The following is a 19,281-nucleotide window of genomic DNA, read 5'->3' on the forward strand; positions in this document are numbered from 1 at the left end:
AGGTCCCGCTCTGCATCCAGTAACGTCCATGATACCGTCTAGTATTACACGAAAGCTAAAGAAATGCGTAAGAAACAATACCAAGTTCAGAAAAACGGAGCTAAAACACTAAATTAGTAGGTCCTGCTTTACATAAAAGCGTAAAAAGGTGAGGCAACATACATATTAAAACTTGCATGTAAATATGTGTAATAAGAAAGATTGGATTTGTAACTGTCTAGAGTGGTTCGACATTTTTTTAGTCACCTCTTTCCTTTTGTTTCTAGTTAGTCCTCAAATCCATTTATACAACTTGTACCCAAAGCATTTATACATCGTGTACAATATATTAGAAGGCTAGATCTTCTACCAGTTCTATATCGAATTTTGCAAGACATGGAGTTCAGAATAGATTGCAGCAAGAATAGGATATGCAATTAGGCATTTAGATACTAGAGTTGTTATTGAATCAGCTGTGATACTCACTACTCAGAACCTAACTAAGAACTGCAGTAACTGATCCTAGCTAGGCTAGCCTTTTCCTATAAATATCTTATTATTTAAAACTAAAGCCTTCTCCAATAATTGCAGTAACTTGGTCATCACAGCCACATTCTTAAATCACAGCCACTATGATGATGCAGTGGACACTCCGCACTTAACAACACAAGTTAAGCATAGGAAATTAAACAACCCGGTTACTTGACATGCAGCGAGAGAAAAGTAAATTCACCAGTGAGCGAAGGAGAAACTTTTGACCATAAATAAGAAAGAACAAACATATACCATAATTGCATGGGTTCAACTCGTCGTCACCTTCCTTCGGAGTTCAGACTCCTCAAGTGTGTCATCGCTGAGGCATGGGCAGGTTAGATAAGACATCAAATGGAGGATATATTATAAAACAATGAGAAAAGAGTGCATAATTCTCCTCTGTACAGAATCAATTGCATAACTGATGAAAATACCGACGACAACTCCCTCTCCATGATATTAAATAATAAATTTAGATGTACCAAAGATGCAATTCAGAGAAGGAAAACTGTAAGAAGAACGCAGCTGCTACGACCACAAATTCTCATGTTTCACCTACATGATGTGCGTCCACTCCCACAATTTTCCCCTTATTCTGGTGAGGCCGTCGTTACCTCCAAATGTTAGGTTGCCATTACGGATAAATTGGCATACTGCACACAAACATATGTGATAAAAGTTCTTGCGATCTAACAATACAGAGATAGAGCAACATGGAAAATAAAATATCATGCTTCTCAGCTTCAGGCATCTGCAGTTAAAAAAATGGTGATAGCCTTACCACATTTTTCAGACTCACGTCCATATTGAAAATAATTCATGCATTGAGGAACACCACATAAAGTAATTTGGAATCCAAGAAAAACTAACAGCAAGCGACGGCGACATGGATGGCTACTGAATGGCATGAGCCATTGCCCGCATGCACGAAACAGTCCCAACCATGCACAGCTTGCCAAGAAACTTTGTGTCAAAACCAGGGTCTTGGTACCTTGAGCAACGACATGCTCGCATTGGCAAGTGCCCAATCCAACTCCTTGTGGCCACCTCGGCCACCGCATGGCCATCCTCGTCCACCGCATGGACGCACACCCCTAGAACCTAGGGGCTTCCCGAATGACATCCTTCCCACTTCCCGAGCAAGATGGTCAGCCACCGTAGCTTCTCCTTGGAGAATCCTTTCAAAGGCGTTGCCGACAACATCGTCCCTATGGCGTTACTCCTTTCTCCTCGTGCCTTTTGCTCCATTTACCTCCTTCCTACGAAATGTTTAGTAACAAGATAATTTCAGTAATAGTCAGTAAAAAAGTAGATTTTAGTACAAGAAAAATGAATAGCTTGACAAAGTTTTAGTAGAAATCAAATCTCCGTACAGTAAGATATTTCAGTACCTTCTGAAAAGATTAGTACAGGGCAATCATCCAGGCAAACTGACGAATATCATCACAAGTATGAACCTGAACCTTTAGTTGCACCAGATGACTACCCTTGTCACCTCAAGATTCAAGCCTCTCCTCTTATCCTCTTCTCCAACCATGCACTGAAAACTGCACAAAATGCAGAAAATGTACGTTAAACCAACCTTCATCAATAGATCTTTTTTAAACGATGGTCGACTCTGTACATGGTCCAGAGATTGGATCATAATGAAAACTAAAATATTGGGTTAGCCTTTCCCATAAGTTTTTTGAAGAAGAAAATCAGAAGCATTAGCACCTACTACATGGAAAACAAATCCCTTTAGAAAAGTTCAGCATGTAGATTATGATATTATCCTAGCTTCTTTATGATTCAGATTTTAACCATATCCAGGACAATATCAGTGGCATCTCAACGATCTAGTTAAATCACTAGAGTATCTAAGCTCCCTCGAATGTGAGAGCTGTGAGCGCTCCGGCTCGAAGGGTCGATATGGACCACGTCTATTAGTGTTTGACTTGTGGTACTCTTTGGCGCTTGGGTCAACCATTGTCCAACATTCTATGGATTATGTGTCACTTACTTTTTTGTGAGGTGAAAAAAGTTATGTGTAACTACTGTACATTTGGTTTTTTAATACATGTACAGACACAAGCGCTCATATATACATGCATACACTTATTTGACATCTCTATAAACACACACCCTATCCTTATGAGCACCTCCGAGAGATTGAGCCAACATATCATCGTGAGATTGACGAAGTCACTATAGGCGCCTTGTAGTAGAAGGAGACATCACCTCCCACTGAACGTGCATCGCCGAAAATCGTGAAATAAAAATGTGAATACCAGTACTTGAACCCTGATGGGGTGGGAATGCCACTGTCCTCCGAACCATCCAATCATATGTTGGTTCACAACTATGTACATCGGGTATAGGGAAAGAATGGGCTACCTTTCGAAAACTATATGGATAGCTCATGGGCATATGAACCCACTTCAGGAAAACCCATTCCTAAATGCCAAAAAGATATCGAAAAAATAAATTCACGGATACATCTTCAAATTCTATGGGCGCGTAAAAAGTTTCGCAGAAGAGCAACTTTTCTTTAGCCGGTGCAAAAAAGACAAAAATAATGTATCATGGAACAATATTTAAAAGCACTAAAATTTGTCTTTTTCGAGAAGGCAAAATAAAAAAATCACAATACTTTGTGTCACGCACACACGTTGCGAAGGTGTATGCGTAAAAAAAAAATAGAATTTTTAACATTTTAAAACATCTTCAAAATGCATTTTTTTTAAAGCGAGTTCATATGCCCATGGCCTGTCCAAGTGATAGAACACTGCATAGGGCCGCCAGCCAAACCCATCACCGCCTCACCACACGGTTGCACCAGCGCTTCCAGTCTAGCACCATGCCACACGCCCCGCCCATCTCTCCATCTTTCTCCCCTTCTCTTGTGGCGGCAATTACCATCCAGCGACAGCAACACACGGGGCCTGAAAGAGCAAGCGGTGAGGTAGGCCGACATGGCTAGCGGCGGCGCTCGACAGGGACGACCCCATCTTCAGGACTTGGTCACCTTCTTCAACACGCCATGGTCCACAAGATATGTATCACAACTCCCGGTTCCTCCTTCCTCTCCACCTTTCCTTTGTTTGTCAACCTGATTCAAATTCAACCTCTCGCTCGCTTGAGGCCGAAAAATTAGCGGATTCTTTCAGGATTTTATTTCGCCGTGTTTAAAAAGAACACAACACGCCCATAACAACAACGCCGGGCCCACAAATAGAGCAACAAAGAAACTATATGTGAATTAACAAGTAAACAAATAAAAGGCTGGAAAGTAGTCGGCGCAGCAAAGCGCGCGTATGCTTCTAGTACCTAGACCAAAACTCAGTGAAGAACCACAAATCAGTCGAACCTAAACATGAAAATTTGGAACTCGCTAACTTTATGTCAGTCTAGCAGTAATAGTAGTAGGAGCTCTGGTAGAAAATGTAACTCGCAAGGTGCATATAGATACGCTGCTGTCTTTTTTTTTTGTTTCGAACAAAATGCTCATGATTTCATGAAGAGAAGATACAAAGGATATGATAAAAACATTTTCATGTAATAAAACTGCAGCCAACGAAGTAGATATCTGCATATGCTATGCACCGTAATTGTGGCAGCAACCCAGCAACAGTAAATACCATATATCAGTTGACAACATCAAAAATAATCCAAGAATAACGTGTTATTCTTTTCAAACAGAAAAAAGCATGCTCTGCATAATATACCTGGGGTAAGTCTCATCTTCCTCCATTACCCTGCCGAGGGAAACACCAAACAAAAACTTCTAGACCATCAGAATGAAGCTTCTCCATTACCCTGCCGAGCTACACTGACATGCAGGACATAACTTTAATTTGACATGTATTATCTGAAAGTCAAACTTAAAGTATACGCATCTCTTGTAATATTAAAAAAAAGAAATTAGTATCCTTTAATTGTCATAAGGAACACGCATGCAGAGATAAAAAGTTGTCTGCAGCCAGAGAGAACTAAAGAATTATATCCAAAGAATAATTTTGCAATTTGTCAACAACCTCATGAATCATAAAGAAGGATCAATAGCTATACGTACAAAATAAATTGAATTGGCTATAAAAGCATTCAACATGAAACTAAATGTGCCTGGGATTGGGGACTTATTGGAGACACCAAATCTGATTTGAGCAATAAGGGTTATAGAAGAAAAGTGACATAATGTTGACAATAAATTACATGAAACACAAGAAATTTGAACCTGATTATAAGCAGACGCCATGAACAGCATGAATTGAATTCAAGAACAAACCTGAAACTATTTGATGCCAATCAATATCTTGTATACAGCATCACGACACCAGAGTCTAATATCTTGTATACATGCCTCTTAGCGTGCTCACCAACCTTCTCAATCCAGGGCACCTTCTTCTCCACTGACGAATTAGTTAAAGCAATTGAAGCGGTGCACAAGGAAAAAAAAGACACACTCAATCAAACATACCTGAAGTCACGACGACTGTCTCACTACCCATCTTGTCGTTTGACACCAGCGGCAGCATGAATCCAGAATGAGCCTCCATATTGTCCACATGCAGCGCCCACATCTTGAGGGAGTTCGCTAGCGGGAGGAAGGGAGGGAGGGGAAGGGGTGGTGTGCACCTACGGGTTGAGGAGGGGAGATCAGCAGCAACAACATGGCTAGGACATGGGTGGCTGGTCAAGGAGATGACAAATCGAGGTGGGGACTGGTGGCCATGGCGGCAAACATGACCGAGGAGGCGTGACACGAGCAGAGCAGTGAGCAGCGCGGGTTATTCAGTGGTGGCAGCGACGTGACCTCTTACATCGGCAGCGGTGATCCCGTACCATGGAGGTGACTCCGTATGTCGGCGGCGCGAAATCGCACGAGATCCGGCTGTGAGATCGCCGACGGTGGCTGTGAGATCGCATGAGATCGGGCTATGAGATCCGGCTGCGTCGGGCCGACGAAGTAGTAGGGGCGGCACCGAAGCGGGAGATGGGGGCGGCGCCGGAGCACGAGGAGAGGGAAGGAGAGAGGTCGCATCGGGAGGGGTGGATCGAGAGGATCGGCGACGTTGTGTGCCTGTGTCCTAGAGGGGATCGATAGGTTTTTTTTGTGGGGTCTTTTTTTTTGCTCGCGTGCGTGGGGTGGGGAGGGAGACGAAAAAAACTAGACGAAAAAAAACCAGAAGAAAATGATGGGACTACTCAACCAACCCGTCCATTAGAAGTAGAGATACATACAAAAGACATAAGTTCCAGCGAGTGCACCAAATCTGATGATGAAGAAATTGACTGAGACTTCGTTAAATATAAGTCGACTGAGTTTTAGCACTGGTCATCTATGAAATGACGAGCAGAGCAAAGCAGAGTGGATGCAACGGCTAAGCATATTTTCCAAATTTACAAGAAAATTAGGACTTTGTCACCAATAATTACGTATTGAGCATATGGGAGCATGTGCTCCGGATTTAAAATCAACATTTGACTTAGAGAACTCGTTAAAACATCACAATATAAAATATCGCTTAAACGGATGTATCTAATATTATAATACGTGTAGATACGTTTAAACGGACAATTAGTAGTATTTCGTTTTGGGCATATGGGTACATGTGCTCCCGATTCAAAATCTACATTTGATTTATAAATTTTGTGAAAGAATCACAATGTCGAATTGAATCTGATGTGCTGATGACGGATACGTGCACGACCATTGCACGATGAGCATCTAAGGGTCTGCTGCCGGTTGTTGCCATGCAATGGATGGAACCGGTGCATTGTCGTGCACGTATCGTCTGCCCAGTATCGCGTGCATAGCAGTGCTCAGGTATAATATCGCTCAGACGATGTATCAATCACTGAAATACGTCTAGATACGTTCATTTCAGACACAATCAACATGAGATGAATGACTAGTTTTCTTTATAAAAGGTTAGAGTAAAAAAAAGTGTGAATATTGCTTTTGGAGCTCGGCCTTCATGGAGACCTCCAATTTTTTTTTTGAAATTTAATGAAAACTCATATTTTACGTTTCAAAAACTTCTGAAAAAATACAGATATGCATGAAGGCATAACACACATGTGTGTAAATTTTCAGGAAAAATACGTTGAAATGAGGGCTGTGCAGGAAAAAAATGCGGCCTTTTAACACATGATACTATTCATCCTTCCAGGCCATGAATTTGTCTTTTTTGTACAAGGCATTTCATCCTAAAAATTTACACACATGCACATAACATCATTTTTTACTTGCACAACTTTTTAGATTTTTTTAAACCGGAAAGTTTGAATTTTAAATTTTTCAAAAATTTCGAGCTCCAATGAGCTCGGTCACCAAAACGACGTTCTAAAAAAAGTAAGCTTACTCTCTCCCACATCAGTGATACCAACATAGCTTTTATTCCTAAAAAGCTTGTGCCTCTGGTTCCCTCTTATTAGAGACCTACTCCCTACATTCCTTTCTATAAGGTGTATTTGTTTGTTCAAAAGTCAAACGAGTGCATGTTTGACCGAGTTTTTAGAAAATATTTCAATATTCGCAATATGAAATTTATATCATTGGATCATCATGAAAAGTAGTTTTATATTTTATCTATTAGTTATTGTAGGTGTTTTTATTTCATTCTATAATCTTGGTCAAAGTTTAAAATGGTTGACTTGCATGGAAATTAGTATACCTTATATTCTACTCACTCCGTTCCTAAATATTTGTCTTTCTAGAGATTTCAACAAGTGACTACATACGAAGAAAAATGAGTAAATCTACACTCTAAAGTATGTCTATATACATCCATATGTGGTAGTCCATTTGAAATCTCTAAAAGACAAATATTTAGGAACGGAGGGAGTACTAGCTTGTGTGACGTCATTTATAAGATTATTTCCAGAACTCTAGCTAATAAGCTTAAATCTCATCTTCCTGATTACACTGGCCCAACATAACAGGATTTCATTAAGGGTAGAAGAATAATATCATCACTGCTCAAGAAATAACACATTCTTTCACTCTCAATAAATGGAACCATGAGGCTTTCATGTTAAAAATTGACCTTGACAAAGCTTTTGATAGAATTGAATGGAATTTCATTGTTGCTACTCTCGCTCGTAAAGGGTTGCATGGTAATTTCATAAATTTGGTTCATGCCTGCATAATAAGCTTAATTAGCTCCAAAATGATCAATTTTACCTAAGTTAGCTCTAATATGCATAGTTACCTAGGTTAGCTCAATAAATACCTATACTTAGCTTACTTTGTCAAAAATTGCATAATATGCTTAGTTAACTAAAATATGGCATAATTACCTAGGTTAGCTCAATAATGACATTTTACCTAAGTTAGCTCCAAAGTGATCCGTTTTACCTAGGTTGGCTCCAAAATGATCCATTTTACCTTGGTTAATTAGCTCCAAAATGATCCATTTTAGCTAGGTTAGCCCATAAATGATCCATTTTACTTAGGTTAGCTCCAAAATGATCCATTATACCTATGTTAGCTCCAAAACGATCCATTTTACCTAGGTTAGCTCATAAATGATCCATTTTACCTAGGTTAGCTCCAAAATGATTCATTTTACCTAGGTTAGCTCCAAAATGATCCATTTTACCTAGGTTAGCTCCAAAATGTTTCATTTTAGCTATGTTAGCTCATAAATGATCCATTTTACCTAGATTAGCTCCAAAATGATCAATTTTAGCTAAGTTAGCTCATAATTGATCCATTTTACCTAGGTTAGCTCCAAAATGTTCCATTTTAGCTATGTTACCTCATAAATGATCCATTTTAGCTTAGTTAAATCATAAATGATCCATTTTAGCTAAGTTAGCTCCAAAATGATCCATTTTAGCTAAGTTAGCTCATAAATGATCCATTTTACCTAGGTTAGCTCATAAATGTCATTTTTACCTAGGTTATCTCCAAAATGACCCATTTAGCTAAGTTAGCTCCAAAATGATCCATTTTGCCTAAGTTAGCTCATAAATGTCATTTTTAACTAGGTTACCTAAGTTAGCTCATAAATGTCATATAATTCTTCTTCTTCATCTTCTTCTTCTTCTTCTTCTTCTTCTTCTTCTTCTTCTTCATTCTAACTTTCTTATTGCCCATTTTGCAGATTTCATTCACTTAATGGACGCTTGAATTGATGGAGGGCTTGTTTTCCCTTTCTGTTTTCATTTTGGAACAATGTGGAACTAGATGTGGAACTTTTAATATGTATGGATGAACTATGTATGTTGAACTTGCTATGTATTGGATATCTCATATGTATGTGGAACTTGATATATATCTATATGTTCGATATCTCTGATATGTTTGCTGTGAAATATATATATGTTTGCTGTGAAATATCATATTTGTGCTGTGAAAATGGTTAGATATAAGAAAAAACAGAACAAAAACAGGTGGCAACAACCTGTGCAACCTGGGGGCACTGGGGCTGACCAATTTGGTCACTTTGCCGTCTGTGTGATGCGGCTTGAACTACGTCGGTATTTCCCCAAAGAGGAAGGGATGATGCAGCACAACGACGATAGGTATTTCGCTAAAGAGGAAGGGATGATGCAACACAGCGACGGTAGGTATTTCCCTTAGTGATGAGACCAAGCTTATCAAACCAGTAGGAGAATCACGCAACACTACGTGAACTATACCTGCACACAACGAACAAATACTTGCAACCCGACGTAAAGAGGGATTGTCAATCCCTCCCGGGTAAAATATAGGTAAAATTTGTAGTACATTGGATAAATAGATCTTGCGGGAATGCGAGATAAAATAATTAAATAAAAATTGCAACAAGGTATTTTTGAGTTTTTGGATTAATAGATCTGAAAATAAAAGAAAATAAAAATAGATCGCAAAGGAAAATATGATAAAGAAGAGACCCGGGGGCCGTAGATTTCACTAGTGGCTTCTCTCGAGAAAAATAACATACGACAGGCAAACAAATTACTGTTGGGAAATTTATAGAACTTCAAATAATCATGACGATATCCAGGCAACGATCATTATATAGGCATCACGTCCAACATTAGTAGACCGACTCCTGCCTGCATCTACTACTATTACTCCACACATCGACCTCTATCCAGCATGCATCTAGTGTATTAAGTTCATGGAGAAACTGAGTAATGCAATAAGAACGATGACATGATGTAGACAAGATCTATTTATGTAGAAATATACCCCATCTTGTTATTCTTAATTAATAGCAACAATACATACGTGTCGGTTCCCCTTCTGTCACTGGGATCAAGCACCATAAGATCGAACCCATCACAAAGCACATCTTCCCTTGACAAGAAAAATCGATCTAGTTGGCCTAACTAAACTAAATATTCGAATAAAAAATACAAGGCTATAAGTAATCATGCATATAAGAGATCAAAAGAAACTCAAATCACTTTCATGGATAAAAACATAAATCTGATCATCAACTCAAAGTTCATCGGATCCCAACAAACACACTACAAAAGGAGTTACATCGAATAGAGCTCCAAGAGACCATTGTATCAAGAATCAAGAGAGAGAGAGAGAGAGAGAGAGAGAGAGAGAGAGAGAGAGAGAGAGAGAGAGGAAGCCATCTAGCTACTAACTGCGGACCCGTAGGTCTACATGGAACTACTCACGCATCATCGGAGAGGCACCAATGAGGTTGATGAATCCATCCATGACGGTGTCTAGATTGGATCTGGTGGTTCTCGAACTTGCAGTGGCTGGAATTGATTTTCATCGACTCCTGATACGTCTCCAACGTATCTATAATTTTTGATTGCTCCATGCTACTTTATCTACTGTTTTTGACTATATTGGGCTTTATTTTCCACTTTTATATTATTTTTGGGACTAAGCTATTAACCGGAGGCCCAGCCCAGAATTGCTGTTTTTTGCCTATTTCAGTATTTCAAAGAAACAGAATATCAAACGGAGTCCAAACGGAATAAAACCTTTGGGAACGTGATTTTCTCACCGAACATGATCCAGGAGACCTGGACCCTACTCCAAGAAGTGCCAGAGGTGGTCACGAGGGTGGAGGGCGCCCCCCTAGGCGTGCCCCCCTACCTCGTGGGCCCCCTGTTGCTCCACCGACGTACTCCTTCCTCCTATATATACCTACGTACCCCCGTCAGATCAAATACGGAGCCAAAAACCTAATTGCACCGCCGCCACTTTCTGTATCCGCAAGATCCCATCTTGGGGCCTGTTCCGGAGCTCGGCCGGAGAGGGCATCTACCATGGAGGGCTTCTACATCAACACCATAGCCTCTCCGATGAAGTGTGAGTAGTTTACTTCAGACCTTCGGGTCCATAGCTAGTAGCTAGATGGCTTCTTCTCTCTTTTTGGATCTCAATACAATGTTCTCCCCCTTTCTTGTGGAGATCTATTCGATGTAATCTTATTTTTGTGGTGTGTTTGTTGAGACCGGTGAATTGTGGGTTTATGATCCAGCTTATCTATGGACAATATTTGATTCTTCTCTGAATTTTTTTATGTATGATTGAGTTCTCTTTGCAAGTCTCTTCAAATTATCCATTTGGTTTGGCCAACTAGATTGGTAGTTCTTGCAATGGGAGAAGTGTTTAGCTTTGGGTTCAATCTTGTGGTGTCCTTTCCCAGTGACAGCAGGGGCAGCAAGGCACGTAACGTATTGTTGCCATCGAGGATAACAAGATGGGGTTTTTATCATATTGCATGAATTTATCCCTCTACATCATGTCATCTTGCTTAAGGCCTGTTTTTAACTTAATACTCTAGATGCATGCTGGATAGCGGTCGATGAGTGGAGTAATAGTAGTAGATGCAGAATTGTTTCGATCTACTTGTTTTGGACGTGATGCCTATATACATGATCATACCTAGATAATCTCATAATTATTTGCTTTTCTATCAATTGCTCAACAGTAATTTGTTCACCCACCGTAGAATACTTATGCTCTTGAGAGAAGCCACTAGTGAAACCTATGGCCCCTGGGTCTATTCTCATCATATCAATCTCCATTACTTTATTACTTGCTTTGTTTTTACTTTGCCTTCTGCTTTTTACTTTGCATCTCTATATAAAAAATACCAAAAATATTATTTATCATCTCTATCAGATCTCACCCTTGTAAGTGACCGTGAAGGGATTGACAACCCCTAACCACGTTGGTTGAGAGTAGCTATCGTTTTGTGTAGGTACGAGGGACTCGTGTGTGATCTCCTACTGGATTGATACATTGGTTCTCAAAAACTGAGGGAAATACTTACGCTACTTTACTGCATCATCCTCTCCTCTTCGGGGAAATCCAACGCAGTGCTCAAGAGGTAGCAAGAAGAATTTCCGGCGCCGTTGCTGGGGAGTTTGCGCAAAAGTCAACCATACTAAGTACCCATCACAATCCCTATCTCTCGCATTACATTATTTGCCTCTCGTTTTCCTCTCCCCCACTTCACCCTTGCCGTTTCATTCGCCCTCTCTTTCCGAATCTCCTCCTCTCTTTCTCTTTCGCCTTTTTCTCGTTTGCCTTTTTGTTTGCCGCTATGTCTGAAACTGGGGAGATTGTCGTTGATATGGACAATAATAATAACATAGAAAATCCCGAGGCTCCGGCCGATGAACCCCATATCTTGCATACTAAAAAGTTTCGAATCGGCAGTGGTAACATTATTGGCAAAGGTGTTATTCAAGATTTCTTTACTTGTACCGGTGCTTTACCTTCCTTGGGTTGTTATATCCTTCATAGAACAAGTAGTCTTGCGGATGCTATCGCTATGCTTGTAGTTGAACTTGAAAGACAATTTATGCATATGCATCCTTGCATACAAAGAATTTTCCTAGAATTTTCTAATATTGAGCATTCCTCTGTTAAGCGCGCTGTTACTATCTTTTTGGCTCATGAGTTTAGATTTATCATTAGAGAAGCCAAAGAAATCTTTGCGCACTATAGGGTGGACGCCGGTCGTCCTCCCATAGAAGCAATCCTTTATGATCAAGAGGAATTTAGACGTTTTCAATCTTCCGACTATGTCGCTTTTAGTGAAAACCTTAAAAAAAAGGTTCCTACCAAAGTCTTGATTGATTGCATTAATGAACTTAATAATGATTTTGCTCTTCGAAACGATGAGCTAGGATACTCTCTTGAGTATAGGCTCACAAAATTTTGCCAAAAGAATGCTTTTAGTGATGAAATAGTTGTGCACTATGAAGGGCCGAAGGAGGAACCTATTCCTCCCTTTATTGATCTTGGGGACCTTTGTCCCACCAATTTTAGCCCTTTTGATTACTTTTGCTTGCCTCAAAGGAAGCTTTCTGCCGGACGTAGAGAATATGAGATGAGTTTTCAAGATCTATTTTATTATTATGGCACTCGTTAGATCTATCTTCGCTTTTATGCCTAGCTAGGGGCGTTAAACGATAGCGCTTGTTGGGAGGCAACCCGATTTTATTTTGTGTTTTTTGTTTTTGCTTCTGTTTAGGAATAAATAATCCATCTACTTTCTGTTTAGATGTGGTTTTATGTTTAGTTAGTGTTTGTGCCAAGTAGAACCTATAGGATAAGCTATGATGATAGTTGATTTGATTGTGCTGAAAAACAGAAACTTTGCGCTCACGAGAAAAAATTCAATAAATCACAGAAACGTGATTTTGCATTGATTCTTTTTGCTGCTGATCAATAAACAAATTTTCCAGTAGGTCCTATTTTGGTGGAAGTTTTAGAGTACCAGAAGTTTGCGTTAGTTACAGATTGCTACAGACTGTTCTGTTTTTGACAGATTCTGTTTTTCGTGTGTTGTTTGCTTATTTCAATGCATCTATGGCTAATAAATTAGTTTATAAACCATAAGGAAGTTGGAATACAGTAGGTTTAACACCAATATAAATAAAGAATGAGTTCATTACAGTACCTTGAAGTAGTCTTTTGTTTTCTTTCACTAACCGAGCTCACGAGATTTCTATTGAGTTTTGTGTTGTGAAGTTTTCAGGTTTTGGGTGAATTCTTTTGATGGATTATAGAACAAAGAGTGGCAAGAGCCTAAGCTTGGGGATGTCCATGGAACCCCCAAGATAATCCAAGGACACCAAAAATTCAAAGCTTGGGGATGCCCCGGAAGGCATCCCCTCTTTCGTCTACTTCCATCGGTAATTTACTTGGAGCTATATCTTTATTGACCACATGTCATGTGTTTTGCTTGGAGCGTCTTGTATTATTTGCGTCTTTGCTTGTTAGTTTGCCACAATCATCCTTACTGTACACACCTTTTGAGAGAGCCATACATGATTTAGAATTTTCTAGAATACCCTATGTGCTTCACTTATATCTTTTGAGCTTGATAGTTTTGCTCATAGTGCTTCACTTATATCTTTTGAGCGTAATAATTTTTGCTCTAGTGCTTCACTTAGATCTTTTAGAGCACGGTGGTGGATTTGTTTTAAAGAAACTATTGATATCTCATGCTTCACTTAGATTATTTTGAGAGTTGTTAATAGCATGGTAATTTGCTTAATGTTAATATACTTGGTATTCAAGATTTGTGAAACTTTCTTTTGAGTGCGTTGAATACTAAGATAAGTTTGATGCTTGATAATTGTTTTGAGATAGGGAGGTGATAATATCAAAGCAATGCTAGTTGGGGTGATTATTGAATTTAAAGAATGCTTGTGTTGAAGTTTGTGATTCCCGTAGCATGCACGTATGGTGAACCGCTTTGTGATGAAGTCGGAGCACAATTTTATTTATTGATTGTCTTCCTTATGAGTGGCAGCCGGGGACGAGCGATGGTCTTTTCCTACCAATCTATCCCCCTAGGAGTATGTGTTTAGTGCTTTGGTTTTTGATGACTTCTAAATTTTTGCAACAAGTGCATGAGTTCTTTTGATTAATGTTGAGTCCATGGATTATACGCACTTTCACCCTTCCACCATTGCTAGCCTCTCTAATACCGCGCACTTTTCACCGGTATCATACACCTACCATATACCTTCCTCAAAACATCCACCATACCTACCTATCATGGCATTTCCATAGCCATTCCGAGATATATTGCCATGCAACTCTCCACCGTTCCGTTCATATGACATGCATTACTTTTGTCATATTGCTTTTTGCATGAACATGTAGTTGACATTGTATTTGTGGCAAGGCCACCTTCATAATTTTCATACATGTCACTCATGACTCATTGCATATCCCGGTACACCGCCGGAGGCATTCATATAGAGTCATATTTTGTTCTAAGTATCGAGTTGTAATTGTTGAGTTGTAAGAAAAATAAAAGTGTGATGATCATCATTATTAGAGCATTGTCCCAGTGAGGAAAGGATGATGGAGACTATGATTCCCCCATAAGTCGGGATGAGACTCCAGACGAAAAAAAGAGAGAATAGTGGCCAAAAAAAGAGAAAAGGCCCAAATAAAAAAATGAGAGAAAAAGAGAGAAGGGGCAATGCTACTATCCTTTTTACACACTTGTGCTTCAAAGTAGCACCATGATCTTCATGATAGAGAGTCTCATATGTTGTCACTTCCATATACTAGTGGGAATTTTTCATTATAGAACTTGGCTTGTATATTCCAATGATGGGCTTCCTCAAAAGTGCCCTAGGTCTTCGTGAGCAAGCAAGTTGGATGCACACCTACTTAGTTTCTTTTGTTGAGCTTTCATATACTTATAGCTCTAGTGCATCCGTTGCATGGCAATCCCTACTCACTCACATTGATATCTATTGATGGGCATCTCCATAGCCCATTAATACGCCTAGTTGATGTGAGACTATCTTCTCCTTTTTTGTCTTCTCCACAATCACCATTCTATTCCACCTATAGTGCTATGTCCATGGCTCACGCTCATGTATTGCGTGAAAGTTGAAAAAGTTTGAGATTTCTAAAGTATGAAACAATTGCTTGGCTCTTCATCGGGGTTGTGCATGATTAAATACTTTGTGTGATGAAGATAGAGCATAGCCAGACTATATGATTTTGTAGGGATAACTTTCTTTAACCATGCTATTTTGAGAAGACATGATTGCTTTAATTTGTATGCTTGAAGTATTATTACTTTTATGTCAATATGAACTTTTTTCTTGAATCTTTCGGATCTAAATATTCATGCCACAATTAATAAGATTTACATTGAAATTATGCCAAAGTATCACTCCGCATCAAAAATTATTTTTTATCATATACCTACTCGAGGACGAGCAGGAATTAAGCTTGGGGATGCTTGACACGTCTCCAACGTATCTATAATTTTTTATTGCTCCATGCTACTTTATCTACTGTTTTGTACTATATTGGGCTTTACTTTCCACTTTTATATTATTTTGGGGACTAACCTATTAACCGGAGGCCCAGCCCAGAATTGCTGTTTTTTTTGCCTATTTCAGTATTTCGAAGAAACAGAATATCAAACGGAGTCCAAACGGAATAAAACCTTTGGGAATGTGATTTTCTCACCGAACGTGATCCAGGAGACTTGGACCCTACTCCAAGAAGTTCCAGAGGCGGTCACGAGGGTGGAGGGCGCCCAACCCTGGGTGTGCCACCCTGCCTCGTGGGCCCCCTATTGCTCCACTGACGTACTCCTTCCTCCTATATATACCTACGTACCCCCGTCAGATCAAATACGGAGCCAAAAACCCAATTCCACCGCCGCAACTTTATGTATCCGCGAGATCCCATCTTGGGGCCTGTTCCGGAGCTCCGCCAGAGAGGGCATCTACCACGGAGGGCTTCTACATCAACATCATAGCCTCTCCGATGAAGTGTGAGTAGTTTACTTCAGACCTTCGGGTCCATAGCTAGTAGCTAGATGGTTTCTTCTCTCTTTTTGGATCTCAATACAATGTTCTCCCCCTTTCTTGTGGAGATCTATTCGATGTAATCTTATTTTTGTGGTGTGTTTGTTGAGACCGGTGAATTGTGGGTTTATGATCCAGCTTATCTATGGACAATATTTGATTCTTCTCTGAATTTTTTTATGTATGATTGAGTTCTCTTTGCAAGTCTCTTCAAATTATCCGTTTGGTTTGGCCAACTAGATTGGTAGTTCTTGCAATGGGAGAAGTGTTTAGCTTTGGGTTCAATCTTGTGGTGTCCTTTCCCAGTGACAGGAGGGGCAGCAAGGCACGTAATGTATTGTTGCCATCGAGGATAACAAGATGGGGTTTTTATCATATTGCATGAAGTTATCCCTCTACATCATGTCATCTTGCTTAAGGCCTGTTTTTAACTTAATACTCTAGATGCATGCTGGATAGCGGTCGATGAGTGGAGTAATAGTAGTAGATGCAGAATTGTTTCGATCTACTTGTTTTGGACGTGATGCCTATATACATGATCATACCTAGATAATCTCATAATTATTTGCTTTTCTATCAATTGCTCAACAGTAATTTGTTCACCCACCGTAGAATACTTATGCTCTTGAGAGAAGCCACTAGTGAAACCTATGGCCCCCGGGTCTATTCTCATCATATCAATCTCCATTACTTTATTACTTGCTTTGTTTTACTTTGCCTTTTACTTTTTACTTTGCATCTCTATATCAAAAATACCAAAAATATTATTTATCATATCTATCAGATCTCACCCTCGTAAGTGATCGTGAAGGGATTGACAACCCCTAATCGTGTTGGTTGCGAGTAGCTATCGTTTTGTGTAGGCACGAGGGACTCATGCGTGATCTCCTACTGGATTGATACCTCGGTTCTCAAAAACTGAGGGAAATACTTACGCTACTTTACTGCATCATCCTCTCCTCTTCGGGGAAATCCAACGCAGTGCTCAAGAGGTAGCAACTCCCCTAGGTTTTCTGAAATGTTTGGGTATTTATAGAGCAAAGAGGCGATGCGTGAGGCCACCGAGGTGGGCACAACCCACCAGGGCGCGCCTGGGCCCCCAAGTGCGCCCAGGTGGGTTGTGCCCCCCTCGGGGCACCCTTTGGTACTTCTTCGGCCCATCTTGTGTCTTCTGGTCCAGAAAAATTCTCCAAAAAGTTTCGCTACGTTTGGACTCCGTTTGGCATTGATTTTCTGCAAAGTAAAAAAACAAGCAAACAACAGTAGCTGGCACTGGGCACTATGTCAATAGGTTAGTCCCAAAAAATGATATAAAGTTGCTATAAAATGATTGTAAAACATCCAAGAATGATAATATAACAACATGGAACAATAAAAAATTATAGATACGTTGTAGACGTATCAGCATCCCCAAGCTTAATTCCCGCTCGTCCTCGAGTAGGTAAATGATAAAAACAGAATTTTTGATGTGGAATGCTGCCTAACATGTTCATCACATTTTCTTTTCTTAGAACATGTACATTTCGACATTTATATGATTCAAAGCAATAGTCTAGTTTTGACATGAAGATTTCAATACTCAAGCATATTAACAAGCAACCATGTCTTTCAAAATATCAATACTAAAGCAAGTTATCCCTAGACCATTATGCTGAAACATTGATCCATTCATGAAACACACTCGCATATTAGCTACACCTAATGCTCAAGTACGATCATAGTGCCCCTTAGTTGGTGATTTTATAAGAGAAGATGGAGACTCGAAACAAAAATTGCATAAAGTAAATAGAAAGGCCCTTCTTGGAGGGAAGTAGGGATTTGCAGAGGTGCCAGAGCTCAAAGCGAAAAAGATAGAGATAAAAACATTTTGGGTGGCATGCTTTTCCTGTCAACGAACACGATCGAGTAGTTCCCAATACTTTCCATGCAAGATATATCATAGGCGGTTACCAAAAAGAAAATAAAGTTTATTCCTTTTTCCACCATACTTTCACTTTCCATGGCTAGCCGTATCCACGGGTGCCTTCCATACCAACACTTTCCAAGGAATTTATTGTTTGACAACATAAAGTTAATTCATTTTTCATTTCGGGACTGGGCATCCCTAATACATTTGTCGTACTCTCGTGCAATGACAAGTAAATAAACGCTAATTTTGAGAATAACACATCTAGCATGGAAATATATCAGCCACCCCCTACAGTTTCATGAGCGGTACGAGCACACAAAAGAGAAATTTACTTTGAAAATTAGGGATGGCACATACAAATTTGCTTAAAACGGCAAAAGAATACCGCATATAGGTAGGTATAGTGGACTCATAAGACACAACTGGTTTAAGGATTTTGGATGCATAAGTAGTGATCATACTTAGTGCAAATGAAGGCTAGCAAAAGATTGAGAAGCATCCAACCAAGAAATGAAAAATCTCATAAGCAAGCATTAAGTATAACTAACACCGAATAATGCACCACAAGTAGGATATAATTTCATTGCATAACTATTGACTTTCGTTCTTGCATAGGGAATCACAAACCTTAACACCAATATTCTTACTAAATCATGATTACTCATCAACATGGCTCACATATTATATCATCATATCGCAAAACTATTACAAGGAATCAAGTTTATTTTGTCCAATGATCTTCATGAAAGTTTTTATTATATCCCTCTTGAATATCTATCACTTTGGGACTAGTTTCATATGTTTCTTTTGATAGCTCAAACAAATATAAGTGAAGAACATGAGCATAAAAAAATTATTCTCTCAAAATAATTTAACCGAAGTGAGCGAGAATTTCTTAAAAAATTTAGTAACTCTCAAATAAATCTAAGTGAAGCATGATAGTATTTCTTCAAAAATACTAAAGCACGCCGTGCTCAAAAAGATATAAGTGAAGCAGTAGAGAAATTCCATAGCTCAAAAAGATTTAAGTGAAGCATAAAGAGCAATTCTAACAAGTCATAGCATAATTTTGGCTCTCCCAAATGGGTGTGTCCAGCATG

General features: G+C 39.4%; 1 long non-coding RNA gene across 1 annotated transcript; it reads right to left on the bottom strand.

Annotated features, from left to right (window-relative positions):
* Positions 1 to 1,302: 1,302 nt before the first annotated feature.
* On the bottom strand, positions 1,303 to 4,319 carry LOC119366878. The gene is made up of 3 exons (XR_005176130.1): positions 4,221 to 4,319; positions 1,905 to 2,060; positions 1,303 to 1,772 (listed from the first exon to the last, which is right to left on the bottom strand). It is a non-coding gene; the product is annotated as an uncharacterized LOC119366878 (long non-coding RNA).
* Between the last annotated feature and the right edge of the window lie 14,962 nt (positions 4,320 to 19,281).

This window comes from Triticum dicoccoides, chromosome 2B (assembly GCF_002162155.2).
Source record: "Triticum dicoccoides isolate Atlit2015 ecotype Zavitan chromosome 2B, WEW_v2.0, whole genome shotgun sequence".
Taxonomy (NCBI): domain Eukaryota; kingdom Viridiplantae; phylum Streptophyta; class Magnoliopsida; order Poales; family Poaceae; genus Triticum; species Triticum dicoccoides.